An 11,011-nucleotide genomic window follows, 5' to 3' on the forward strand; every position below is an offset into this window, starting at 1 on the left:
ATTATTCTTTGAACTTGATTTCAAGTAACATTTTAAAAAGAAACTCTTCGCTTTAGAATACTTTTAGACTTAGAGAAAAATTGCAAAGACAATACAGAGTTCCCATATACTCCACACCCATGTTCCTCTCTAGTAGACATCTTAATTAGTATGGTATATTTGTTATCATTAATGAACTCATATTGATACATTATTATTAACTAAAGTCCATACTTTTTTCAGATTTACTAATATCCTTTTCCTTTTCCAGGATCCCATCCAGGATACTGAGTTACATCTAGTTGTCACGTCTCCTTAAGCTCCTCTTAGCTGTGACAGTTCCTCATTTCCTTGTTTTGGATGACCTTGACAGTTTTGAGGAGTACTGGTCAGGTATTTCTGTAGAATGTCCTCAGTTAGGACTTGTCTGGTGCTCTTCTCATGATTGGGCTTGAGTTAGCAGTTTATGAAGGAAGAATACAGAGATAAAGTACCATTTTCCTCACATCATATCAAGGGTACAAATCCCCAACATAACTTATTGCTGTGGATATTGACCTTGATCATCTGGCTGAGGTGGTGTTTGTCAGTTTTCTCCACTTTAAAGATACTCTCCCCCACCCCCTTCCATCCCCCCCACCCCCACCCCCTGCCCCAACTCTTTCCATACTGTTCTCTTTGGAAGGAAGTCACTATGCAGAGCTTACACGGAAGGGCTGAGGAGCTATGTTCTCCCTCCTTGAGAGTGAAACATCTACATAATTATTTGGAATTCAGTTCTGCATAGGAGATTTGTCTCCTCGTTCACATTTATTTATTCAACCATTTATTTATATCAGTATGGACTCATGGAGATTTATTTTATACTTCAGGTTATAATCCAAAATACTTTATTTCATTTCTCAAATTGTTCCATCTTTGGCCACTGGGATTCCTTTTAGTTGGCTCCTTTGGGGTTTTTTGAGCACTTCCTTACTTTCTGACACTATGAGATACTCTGGGCTCATCTTGTATATTTCCTGCCCCAGTCCCAGAATCAGCCTTTACTACAAGGAGCCCTGGGGTATAGAAACCAAGATCTGAGTGCTAGGTGTGCTTATCGGTATTGGGTTAGAGGTGCTTATAGACCCTCCCAGTTGACAAAGAAAGGAAATATATGTGTATATACTAACCCATGTATATATACATTTCTATTAGTATTGCTTAGGTAACCATCTGTATCTATATTAAGCTATGCATGGCCCCAACTCTATTACCACATGATCATTCTAGCCTTCTCCCCTTAACTTGTCTGTAACCTTTCATTCCAATAGCGAGAAACCTGGCTCCCACCATCTGCTATCCATTTCCTTAATTGCTCAACTCCAGTATACATGTATATTATTTCAGATTGCTAACCTGTATTTCTATGGGAAACGACCTGATCAACTAGAGTACAGTGCTTACGTGCTGTTCCTTTGTCTTTGCTCTTACGGACTCCGCTGATTTCCAGAGTGACTTAACATCTTTCTTCCCATTCCCTTCAGTGAGGTGGTTTTAAATTTTTGTAAAACAGTTAGATTCTTTTGTCATGTTCTACATGCTGTCCTATGACCTCCCAATCTCCTAAGTGTTTTTGTTTGTTTGTTTGTTTGTTTTTTTAATGTGCATAGATTGAGGCTCACTCTTTGTACTGTTAAGTTCTGGGGGTTTTGACAATCACTGTGTCATGTATTCACCATTTCGGTATCACACAGATAGTCCTACTACCCTGAAATACTTCTTGTGCTTTATCAATTCAACTCTCCCCCCCACCCCTGATCAGTTTACCATCTCTATAGTTTCCCCTTTTCCAGAATGTCATATAACGGAATCATACAGTGTGTAGCTTTTTCAGACTGGCTTCTTTCACTCAGCAATACTCATTTAAGATTCATGCATGTCTTTGTGTGCCTTGATAGCTCGTTTCTTTTTATTGCTAAATACTATTAAACTGAGTCGATATACCATGGCTTATCTAGTCACCCATTAAATGACATCTTGGTTACTTTGGCAATGATATTTTTGTTAATTCTGAATAAATTGCTTCTATAAATACTTATGGGCTGGTTTTTGTGTGGATCTAAGTTGTAAAATCAGTTGAGGAAACACCTAGAAGTGCAATGGTTGGATCATATGGTAAGAGTATTTTTGTTTTATAAGAAACTGCCAAACTCTTTTCCAAAGCGGCTGTACCATTTTGCATTTCTATCAGTGACGAATGAGAGTTCCTGTTGCTCCACATCTTCGCCAGCAACTGATATTGTCAAATTTTTTTTTTTTTAATTTTAGCCATTTGATTAGGTATGCTGTGATTTCTTGGTATTGTTTTAATTTGCATTTCCCTAATGACAAATGACATTGAGCTTCTTTTCATGTCTATTTCATATATTTAGATATCTCTCTTCTTTGATGTGCTGTCTATTCAGGTCTTTTGTCCATTTTTAAATTGGGTCGTCAAATAACTTTTGATTGTTTTAAAACAAATCAAATCCACCTCTGAGAGAGGAGGGTCAAACTCAACTGAGCGCCGTCCACATTTTGGTAAGACACCTAAGAAATGTTTGTGGAATAACATTCCATGGAGACCTGGAACCCCAGAGCTAAAAGGCCCTTCAGAGTTCTTTTATAGGAGAGGAAAATGGGATCTTGAGAGGGAGAGTGGTGGAGCGCTAGAGGCAGTTATTACTCACCACAGGCCCATGTGCGTCCTGCCACTCCCCGGCCCCCTCACCATCAGATGGGAATACAAGAGCAGTCCTGGCCGGTAGGCTGTGAATGGAGATGTTGTCTGTCATTTCTGAGCCGAAGCATTAGAGAGCCAGTACATAGCTCTCCTGCTCTTTTCTGTCCCTGCGGGCACAACCATGGAAGCCACGTGTTGAAATTTGATATATCCGACGTCCGGGGTCCCGAACCGACTATGTGGAGCAGAGCCCCGGCCAATCTGCCTGGGCTAAAGTGTGTGAGCAAGACAGAAACCTTGGTGGCGTGGATCCACTGAGATTCACGGGTTCATCTGTTACTGCAGTGCAGCCTGGTCTACCCTGACTCTCACAGCCAGTCACTGGGTCACGCTTTTGGCATAAGGCTTACATAATCAGAGTCCCCCAAACCTGGTGGTGTGCTGGCTCCGGGGAAATGTTCCTTAAAGGAGAGAGATCATCTGAATGAACTAACATCCCCTGAGACCTATTACACATCTGGCCCCATGTAGGCACTGAACCGTCATTATCTCCGCTCTGTCCAGAAGGTCCAGCTCTCAGCTCAACTGCCTGGTCTTGCCATTCACCGGGCCTTATCTCCCCAGAGGACACGTGGGAGTTGACATATCACTGGAGCTAAATTTCCCAACAATAGAACAATCCTTGTGGGATGCTAAGGTAGCTCTCCCCACCCTCAAGCCCTCAAAAGTCCCTATAAACCGCATAGCCCCCCAAAGTGTTACCTAAGGGGAAGCAAGTCTCAGAAGCTCTGTTGAATCTTCTGCTACATCTTTTTTTTTTTTTTTTCACATTCAGAACTTGCTTTCTGCTAACCCCATCCTTTCCAGAAGTGGAAGACATTCCCATCCCATTTATTGTCCAGAAGACATGCAGCCGCCAGCATTTAACACCCCTCTTCTCCAGCCCCGCCCTGCCTGAAGCAAATTGCCCTGGGCTGAGCCTCTGATAGCAGGCCGTGGGCCCTGCTGAAACAGCCACACTCTCCCAGCCTTCTAATCACAATATCTGGGGGCAGGATGCAGCCGTTAGGGCAGGGAAAGAGCCTCTCTCTGTGTGAAGTGAAGTGATGTTCACAGGGCTCAAAATCAAGACCTTGACCTCATTAGTGCAATGTTCTGGTCAGTGGGCCTGCGGAAACGTGATGTTGTTAATTAAGCGCCGATTTATTTAATCCCTGGTCTTGTGAAATGCATGCATTTGCCCTCCCCTCTTTTCCCCAGGGACTAGAAGCTCCTGGGGACACAGCAGGAGGTGGAGCAAGGACCAGCCTGGGGTCACCCAGACCTGGATTCAATTCACTTCCTGACTACTCTGACCCTGGGTAACCTTCCTGAGCCTGGGATTGGGTAAAGATTACGAGCTTGGCACTGCGCCTGGCACGTAGGAAGCTCCCAGTAAATTATAGCCATTATTATCATACTGTTAATTATTGTTTTAGTCTATCAACTGAAGAATGATTTTCCATTGCTCCCTCTTGATTCTTCAGAGGCAGTAATTTGTAGACTGGCATTGTCCAAAAGAACTTTCTGCCACGATGGAAATGTTCAATATGGTAGCCCCTAGCCACGTGTGACTATCGAACCCTTGAAAGGTGGCTGATACAGCTGAGGAACTGAGTTTTTAGCTGTATTGAATTTTAGTGCAAAGTTAAATGCAGAAGCTCCTGATTGATGATGGTTCAACTTACGATTTTTTGACTTTATGATGGTGCAAAAGTGACACACATTCAGGAGAAACTGTACTTGGAATTTTGAACTTGGATCTTTCCCCCAGGCTAGCAAGAAGAGGTAGAATATTCTCTCATGATGCTGGGCAGCGGCAGTCACAGCTCCCAGTCAGCCACGCGATCGCGAGGGCAAACAGCCCATACACTTACAATGATTCTTCCCCATACGACCATTCTGTTTCTCACCTTCAGTATTCAATAGATTACATGAGATAGTCAACACTTTATTATAAGATAGGCTTTGTGTTAAATGATTTCACCCAATTGTAGGCTAATGTAAGTGTTCTGAGCCCATCCTGAGCTATGATATTCAGGAGGTTAGGTGTATTAAATGCATTTTCAACTCGCAGTATTTCCCATTTACAGTGGGTTTGTCAGGTTGTAACCGCATAAGTCAGGGAAGATCTCTAGTCTCATGAGTTTAGTGGCTACTGTATTAGGCTCTTCAGGTGCAGAGGGCAAGAGCTCAGGCTCCGGGGTAGAATGCCTGGCTTCCCAACCTACTTCCTAGCTGTGAGACTTCAAACCGGTTCCTCGGCCACTCTGGGCCTCAGCTTCCTCATCTGTAAAATGTGGATATTATAGTAGAGGAGTTCTCCCCTTACCTGCGGTTTCGCTTTCTGAGGTTTCAGTTACCCGCAGTCAACCACGGCCCAGAAGCAGATGATCCTCCCTCAGGCATGGGATCAGAAGGTCAACAGCAGCCTACCTCTGTGTCACAATGCCTGTGCCATTCCCCTCACTTCTTCTCATCACGTAGGCACGTTATCCTCTCACTCATCACAAGAAGAAGGGTGAGTAAGTACAATAGGATATTTTGAGGGAGAGAGCACATTCATGTAACTTTTTTATAGCCGTATGTGGTTACATTGTTCTATTCTATTGTTAGTTATTGTTGTCCATTTCTTATTGTGCCTAATTTATAAATTAAACTTTATCATCGGTATGTATGTGCGGGAAGAAACATAGTGTATATAGGCTTCAGTGCTGTCCGTGGTTTCGGGCATCCGCTGGGGGTCTTGGGAGGTATTCCCCCCTGCGTAAGGGGGGACTGCTATCCTGACGTCATAGGGCGGTTGTGAGGATTAAATGGGTTAATCTATATAAAGCGCCCCATTTTGGAGGTGCTTAAGGAATGTTAGCTTTTATTATTGCCTATACCCCATGGACAAGACTGTGTCTGCCATCCTGAGGGCCTCTGTCTGCCCCTGCTCTGAATTTCTCACGGGCCCCAACCCAGGGCAGAGAAAACCAGCTCTGGCCAGGGAGGGAAGGGGACTCTGGAATGCCTACAGGAGGAGGTGGGTGGGCGATGCTCCTCTCCCCACAGTGGTGGTGGGCTTCTCGCCCTTCTCGAGTGGGTGTGGCCCGCAGGAAGCCGGCTCTGGTCCTGCCTGGGGCTCTGAGGGCAAGGCAGCCTGAGAAAGGCAGTTCAGGTGGGCTCAGGGGCAAGGGGCTTTCTCCATCCCAATCTCCCAGGCAGGGGAGCCATAGAAGCTGAACTGCGTGCCGTCTACGGCATCTCCCATCGTGGTCACGCTCTGGCCCACCTGCCAAACTCAGTCAGAAAAGACCAGAAGTCAGGAGGGCTCTCCCAGAAAGCTTCTAAGAAATGGAAGATCTGGGTCTAGTGCCAGAGGCCTGGAGCGGGGTCTTTGGAATTCCCCCTTCCTTCTCACCCCGATGAGGAACTGAATGCTTCCATTTCAGGGAATGGGTGCAAGCCTGTGTCCTTTCCCCTCAATTTCGTCCTCCGCAGGGGTGCAAGGGCCACTTGGGGATTTCCGGATCCCGGGACTTCTTGGTGCTGCCAGAGGCAGAGCCTCAAATTCCCCCAAAGAATTCATCAGCATCAGAAGCCACGGACCCCACCCCCCGCCTGCCCCCCGAACGGCTCGCAGTCCCTGCCTTCATCCCAGCTCACTCTTCACCTGTCCCACACTCAGTAGGAAATGGAAGGGTCTGCAGGCACCGTCCAAGTCTCCTCTGGGAGGCGGCCCGAGAGAATCCCTCCTCCTTCCTCCCCAGTGTCTGGGACTCCTGCTTCTGCCCCCAGAAGCAATCCACACTTCGGAGCCCCAGAGAAATGCCACAGTCCTGTGGAACCCAGTCTTCAAAGACAGGGCATGGGGCAGGGGCCATCTTTGTTCCACTTTCCCTGATTTCAGGGTAAGAGACAGCAGGAGGCACCCAGGTTAGACTCCAGGAAGGACTTCCTGGTGCGGGAAATATGAGACAGTGGGTGGTAGGAGTCAGTGATATTCAACCCTCTGGGGAAGGGCTCTGGCAGAGAGAGCCGATAAGAAATCTGGGATTTAAAATACACAGGATACATGGCTGATATGATCTCTCAATTAGCTGGATTTGGAGTCAGACAGACTGAGGTTTAAATCCTAGCTATGCCACTGACTGGCTGGCCATGTGACCTTGGGCTAATTGTTTAATGATGCTTCTATTCAGTTTCCTCATCTGTAAAATGGAGATAAAGAGATTTACCACCCAGGCTGTAGTGAGGGAGGCCTGTGGGTGAAATGGCCCTAGCCCAGTGCCTGGCATAAACCGGGTTACAGAGAGGTGGCCAAGTCTGAGCTGGCTGGGGATTTAGGGTGCAGTGGACAGCGAAGACCTACAGGAAGCTCAGCTGGGAGTGGAAAGAGCGATCATCACAGCTGGAGACAGCCTTGGGGCCCTGCTGCTGACCAACGAATGGGCCCTTCTCCCTATGCGGGGCTAAGAATCTCTGTCCCAGCCCTGCTCTTACACCCCACTTCAAGGCAATCATGGGGGGACAGTGAGAGAACTGGGACCCCCCCCCCCCCGGAGATCTCTGTTCTTCCAGCAGGCCCCCTATCCCACCTTGATCTGGGGACCTTCATTTGCTCATTCAGGAAGCCCTTCATGGGGCCAGCCAGAGATAAGTGGCTTCCTGCAGTCTTACTCCTTCCCGGGCAAGCCCTTCAGGGAGTCCTGAGAAACAGCCGGGGCTGGGGGCCAGCCTGCCTGGCCTGCTTCAGACCCGTGCTGCTCAGCAGCGGGGCTGGGCGGCCTTTGGTGAGCTGGGGAGCCGGCTGGTGGGCAGGTCTGCAGGAGACCCACTTCCCACCGACTCAAGCATAAATTGAAAGCCCATCTGGAGCTCTCAGCAGGGACAGGAAAGAAGCTGGCTTTGCTCAGAGGGTACTTGGCAGCAGCTGGCTCTAGCTTGAGCACATTTGAGGGCCTCCCTCTCCCACACCTCCCATCAGGGGTGAGAAGGACTCTGGCCACTGGGCTGTAAACAGCCTTCTAAAGCCAACTCGGGTCAGACTCCCCACTGCCAAGGAGGGAGACCAAGAGATGGTGAGGGCTTGGGAAGCCCAGTGCTCTGTGACCCAGTGGGTGTCTTTAATTCAGGTTTAGGTTCCTGGATCTAAAGGAACTAAGGTCTGCCCTAAGACACAGCCTCCATTCCTTAGACTGGGGGTTCGCTGGGAGCAGGGCTATGTTCCCCATCTGATAGTCCTGGGCGGTGGGGCCCATCAGCTTTGACTTACTCCCACCATCTGAATAAGACCAAGGTGTCTCCAGAAGGGCGAAATCTCTAACTTGTGGTTGTCCGAGATCTGAGAGTGACTCGTTACCAAGGAGGGTAACTCTTTCCCGAAAAGCTGTGGACTCCCGGAAGCTCTCTTGGTCTTCCCCTTACCTCTGCTTGTCCTTCCAGGAAGAGGAGCCAGGGGCCGGGCTGGGCTCTGTGGGACCAGGCACGCAGCTGAGGTAGAAAGCGCCGCCCCTCCCGTTCCCCCGCCCCCGCCTGCCCCTCACCCCCAAGCCAGCCCCTCTGGCCTCTCTGCAGCCCTGCCTTGCCCAGGGCAGCCCCACCTGGGCACCCCCTCTCCTTTGCCCACAGAGGAGGGTGCCCGGCTGCCCACTGCCAGGCACAGAGGATAAAAATACCCAGTGGAAAAACACATGGCTCCAAGTCAAACATTAACCTGCAAGACCTGGCATTCCGGCCACGGTGCCCCTTCCCAGGCTACCTGGCCACCAACGTGCAGCTGCTGACGGTGTCCTTTCTCCCTGGCCATCCTTGTGACTCTCAGACATTTACCCACATACGTTCAGCAGGAAGCACCCACCTGAGGACCCCAAGGGCACGGGTCTGGCCAGCCTGTCCCGACTAGTAACTGCAGGGGGAGGGGGATGACCCTCCCTCCACGCAGCCTGGGGTCTTCCCTGAAGCGCTCTGAGCTTCCAGGTCAGCCCAGCTCCCAGGTGAAAACAGCGCCTCTGACCCTCCTCTGGGGGAAGAGCCCAGCTCAGAGAGCCTGGGTTCCTCAGGTTGCCCAACCTTCTGCTGCAAAGCCAAGTTCACTTCCAGTCCAGAAGGAATAATAACTGGGAGTGGGGAGGGAGGGAGTGGGAAGAGCAGAGAGTCTAGCCAATGGGGGTACTCAGAGCTCAGCAAGCTGGGAAGCCACCTGGAGGAGGTGTTGGAAGAGGCAGGCAGGTGAGAAGTTCCAGCCCTGTCCCTAACTTACCCTGTGTGTCCAGCTCTGGTGTTTGCTGGGGCTGGGGAGACCAGAGGGACCGCTGTGCCCATCTGACTCAGTCAACACACCTCAGGACCACCTGGTACCACCAGGCAGGTCCTACTCATGGGCATCGCCACAGCTGCCTGAGGCTCAGCTGGGCAACAGCCTGCCCCCCCGCCCCCTGCTCCTCACACCTCTGGGGTCCGATGCCCAGGGGTTCTAGGAAATGCTTGCGCCATAGCCTTGAGCCTGAGCCAAATGCCCCATTTTCTGTCAAGGAAGCTTGACTATGTACAATGGAAAAACAGTAAAGTCCATCTGGGCACAACATGACTGCCCCATCATTCTGGCTGGCTGGAGGCCAGTGGGCCCACTTGGAGCCCAAAAAAGGATTTCGGGAGCCCAGGACCAGGGAAGCCCTCCTGGCCACTTTGATGTCCGCGGCAGCATCACAACGGCAGGGCGGACAGAAGGTGTGTAAATATTAACTTTGAAGGGGAAGCAGAGGGTCTGAGCAGAGATCAGCAGGGCCTTGCCCTCCGCTCCTGGGCCAGTGGAGAGCTATCCCCCTGGGGATTGGCCTCTGTGGGCCCTATCACCAGGTCGAGAGTCCAGCACTGGACAGAGAGTTGGGAGGCCTGGCGCCTGGCCTCTGAGGAACCGTCAGGCTTCCCCAGGCACAGGAATTCCTACCCAGGACTGTCCCCCAGGCTCCTGGAGATTTTTCCCACCAGGCTGGCTGTCACCGTGCCGGGACAGGGCTCTAGAGATCATGCCTGAGGCCTTGCCCTGCTGCCGACCCAGCTGGGCCACACAGGAGGCCCCATGGGCTTTGGAAGCCTGGTGTAGAGCCCAGTTCTGCCACTTAAGTAGCCACATGGTCTTGTGTGAGTTACTAAGCCTCTCTGAGCCTCAGTTACCCCATCTATACAATGGGGACAATTATGTCCAGCTCTCAAAGTTTCCCAGAGATAAGGTAGCCTATCCGTCTGTTAGTGCCTGGCAAATGAAATTATTCCATAGGTGGTTGTTCTGGTTAGTTTTTCTCTCCATCCTGGGCCCCAGTTTCCGGATCTGTAAAATGAAAATAATCACACCCTGCTCGCTCACAGGACTACGTGGGCTGGTCTCTGTATTGTTGCCCACAGACATCGGCCCATAACTGTGAGCACAACTGTTACCTGTTCCCCTCTCTGTGCCTCAGTGTCCTCACTGGATTCAGTCATCTCTCAGGACCCCCACTGGAGCTCCAGGGCACTCGTCACCTGCTCCCTGAACACAATCACACACCCCCGCTCTTCCCCCCTTCTGGCCTGGGCCGCAACTGCATCATATCACCCTCATTATCATGCTGACATTTGCTTTGGCTCACAGAGCAATTACCTGTTAAATTGAACAAAGGCCGAGAGAGAGGCCGATAACAGGTCAGCCAGAGGCCCTGGCTTTGGAGAGAGAAGCAGGCAGAGGTGTTAGCCCGAGCCCTGACCTCAGGCCCAAGAAACAAAGCTAGTGATGCCGGGAGGGGGGTGTGAGGTGGGCTGAGGATTAATTTCCCCCAGCTGAGGAGCCAGAGCTGGGGGGAAAGGAGGGATGTTTGCATCTGGATGCCATCTGGACAAGGGCAAACACTGAGGGGCCACTCGAGGAAATGCCTGAGCGGCAAATCAAATCCAGCAAAGAAATTGCCGAGCCCTTGAAATGAATGTCTGAGGGAGAGGAATGTGTCTGGGAGTGCTGGTGGTGGCGGGGAGACCAGGTCAGGGAAGGAAGCCAAGGGATGGAAGAAGGGACCAAGCCTCGGGGCCCTCTGGGTAAGCGGGCCTCCCTGGGCCGGACCTCTGGGCTGGGGGTGATGTGGGCAAGGTCTCCAAACACGCAGGAGGTCTACATTGCCTCAGAATTCTGGGACTGGTTCCCTGTAGCCCGCCAACCACTTGCCAGACCCAGGACCTAGAGTGCTACTACCCTTCAGATCCATGTGCACCAATTCAGCACCCTACTGTGTGCATAGCCGCAGGTGTAGAAGGCCTAGACTCCCAGGTGTGGAT

General features: G+C 50.4%; 1 long non-coding RNA gene across 1 annotated transcript; it reads right to left on the minus strand.

Annotated features, from left to right (window-relative positions):
• Window positions 1-226: 226 nt before the first annotated feature.
• On the minus strand, window positions 227-5,214 carry LOC116635728. The gene is made up of 3 exons (XR_004300207.1): window positions 5,055-5,214; window positions 2,691-2,850; window positions 227-429 (listed from the first exon to the last, which is right to left on the minus strand). It is a non-coding gene; the product is annotated as an uncharacterized LOC116635728 (long non-coding RNA).
• Between the last annotated feature and the right edge of the window lie 5,797 nt (window positions 5,215-11,011).

The sequence above is a fragment of the Phoca vitulina genome, unplaced genomic scaffold (assembly GCF_004348235.1).
Source record: "Phoca vitulina isolate PV1807 unplaced genomic scaffold, GSC_HSeal_1.0 scaffold11, whole genome shotgun sequence".
NCBI lineage: Eukaryota > Metazoa > Chordata > Mammalia > Carnivora > Phocidae > Phoca > Phoca vitulina.